We start from the raw sequence: 3,238 nt of genomic DNA on the forward strand, positions 1-3,238 counted from the left end.
CCATCTGCATTCGTCTTGACGGGAGAAGAGGCATACAGTAGATTTATATGCATCAAGGCGTGCAGTTTCGGTTTCATTTTTCTTTGGGAACCACTAGGGATCAAACTACGTGTGACAACGTACGTAAGTTCCCCTCTCGTTAGGGTTTCACGTTCCTCTCGGCGGCGGCGACTTTCGCCCCACGTAGAGAACCAATCTCCCCTCCCCTCCTCTCCCCGCTAGCGCCGGCGTGCCGATGGCGGGGGTCGAGGGCCTTAGGGACACTACCGCTCGCGGAACAGAAACCTCGAGCAAAGATCGATGGATGATGGAGCTTCGGGATCAGGATCGGGCACGCCCGCCTCCGATCTGGAGGCAATGATGGAAGAACTCGGCTTGAAAGAAGACGATCTTGAGGACGTCGTGGTTGAAGATGAGGAGCTTCCGGCGGAGGCAATGCGCTGGATGGCCATTGCTAGGGTTCACACGGAGAAGACGTATAGCCAGTACTGGTTCTTCCGGAACATGAGGGCTGCTTGGGACTTGGCGAAGGAGGTAAAGATCAGTCCGCTCGAAGAGAATTTGTATACTCTGCAATCTGGATGTCTGGGTGATTGGGAACGGGTGATGGAGGATGGACCATGGACCTTCAAAGGGAAAACCGTGGTTATAGCTCATTACGATGGATTCACAAAGCCATCTTCAATTGAGCTTAATAAGATCGACATATGGATACAGATCCACGATCTCCCGGATGGTTTCTACCCCAAGATCAAAGCGCTGTCAGCTACGGTAGGAGAATTTATCTTTGCTGAACCAAAATCCCAGGACTTTGAAGGGAATTTTTGCAAGGGTTCGAGTAAGGATTGATGTGACAAAACCTCTTAAGAATGCAGTTTCACTTGTTATCAAGAAGAAAGAAGTCCTCCAGAGGGTGATATTCAGAGTTAAATATGAACGGTTGCCTGACTGGTGCGCCGTTTGTGGATATCTGGGACATCTATATAAAGAGTGTGGTGATGGGGTACATCCACCAAAGTCCTTGGTTTTTAAGGATCTAAGAGCTTCATGGTTCAGAGGACCGGGAAGAGGCCCAGGGGAAGGAAGAGGGCAAGATGACAGTAATGGAGGAAGAGGAGGCCGTGGCAGAGGCCGGTCCGGAAGAGGGCGTGGTCGGGGCTTTTCTCAGGCAAATCCTATGGAAAAATACAGCGAGGAAGATACAACCAATATCGCTTCTGATGTAGCCATGAGTGAGGCTGAAAATAATAGGAAGAGAGGGGGTTTGGGAAGTGAAACCAACCCATCCCTGATTCTGGCGCATGCAAGCAGCAATGCCATCCCGTTGCTACTTCCGCCCCCATAGATACTGCCCAGCCCTTCCTCAGTACAAGAGACAAAGAGAACCAAGCAAAACTCGAACACAACTGAGAAGAACAATGGGAAGAATGCAACGGTGACCAAAAATCTTGATGCGCGTTTGGCGGGCTCCCTGGCGGGGTCGCGCCTGGCGCAATGAGTCTGCTATGCTGGAACTGTCGCGGGATTGGCAAACCTGCGACAGTTAAAGAGCTTCGTGATCTAACAAGGCAACTTGCCCCCTCTGTACTTTGTATCCTTGAAACCCAAATAGAGGGAACTAGAGTCGAAAACTTGGCTGGTTCTTTAGGTTTTGATAAGAGTTTTGCTGTTAGTAGTTCTGGTAGAAGTGGTGGATTAGGAATGTTTTGGAATGAAGAAATAAAGCTTGAGGTTATCGGGTACTCTAAGTATCACATTGATGCAGTCATTAATGATATGATGGATGTTAAAACAAGGGTTACATTCGTTTACGGAGAAGCCCAAGTAAACGAAAGATATAAGACATGGGACACGCTAAGGGGAATTGTCGGCTCTAACAATATACCCTGGCTAGTCTTAGGCGATTTTAACGAGGTACTTCATGCACATGAACATGACGGAGTAGGGAACAGAAGTCAAGCACAAATGGATGCCTTTAGGGATGCTTTGGATACGTGCGGCCTATCTGACATAGGTTACACGGGTACGGATTGGACCTTTGAACGGAAGGTGGTGTTGGATAACGCAACAATAATTCAAAATTTTCCTACGTGTCACCAAGATCAATCTAGGAGATACTAGCAACGAGAGAGAGGGAGTGCATCTTCATACCCTTGAAGATCGCTAAGCGGAAGCGTTACAAGAACGCGGTTGATGGAGTCGTACTCGCGGCGATTCAAATTGCGGAAGATCCGATCTAGCGCCGAACGGACGGCGCCTCCGCGTTCAACACACGTACAGCCCGGGGACATCTCCTCCTTCTTGATCCAGCAAGGGGAGAGGAGAAGTTGAGGGAGAACTCCAGCAGCACGACGGCGTGGTGGCAATGGAGCTCGTGGTTCTCCGGCAGGGCTTCGCCAAGCACTACGGAGGAGGAGGAGATGTATGAGGAGGAAGGGGCTGCGCTAAGGGAAAGGTATGGCTGCCCTCCCACCCCCTCACTATATATAGGGGGAAGGGGAGAGGGGGCCGGCCCCTCTAGATGGATCTAGAGGAGGAGGCGGCGGCCAGGGGAAACCCTAGATGGGTTTGGGCGCCCCCACCCCCTAGGAAACTTGCCCCCCAAGCCGGGAGGGGCGGCTGCCCTAGGGGTGGCGCCCCCACCTCTCCTGGTTACGTGGAGAGGGGTTGGGAGGGGCGCACAGCCCCTTAGTGGGCTGGTTTTCCCCTTCCCCTTGGCCCATAAGGCCCCCCAACGCTTGCTGGGGCCTCCGAAACCCCTTTCGGACAATGCTGGCCATAGCCTGGTACCCCCGGAACAATTCCGGACTCCAATACCCTTCGTCCAATATACCGATCTTCACCTCCGGACCATTCCGGAGCTCCTCGTCATGTCCGGGATCTCATCTGGGACTCCGAACAACCTTCGGTAACCACATACTATTTCCCATAACAACTCTAGCGTCACCGAACCTTAAGTGTGTAGACCCTACGGGTTCGGGAACCATGCAGACATGACCGAGACGACTCTCTGGTCAATAACCAACAGCGGGATCTGGATACCCATGTTGGCTCCCACATGTTCCACGATGATCTCATCGGATGAACCACGATGTCGGGGATTCAATCAATCTCGTATACAATTCCCTTTGTCTATTGGTATGTTACTTGCCCGAGATTCGATCGTCGGTATCCCTATACCTTGTTCAATCTCGTTACCGGCAAGTCTCTTTACTCGTTCCGTAACGCATGATCCCGT

The sequence above is a fragment of the Triticum aestivum genome, chromosome 5D, assembly GCF_018294505.1.
Source record: "Triticum aestivum cultivar Chinese Spring chromosome 5D, IWGSC CS RefSeq v2.1, whole genome shotgun sequence".
NCBI lineage: Eukaryota > Viridiplantae > Streptophyta > Magnoliopsida > Poales > Poaceae > Triticum > Triticum aestivum.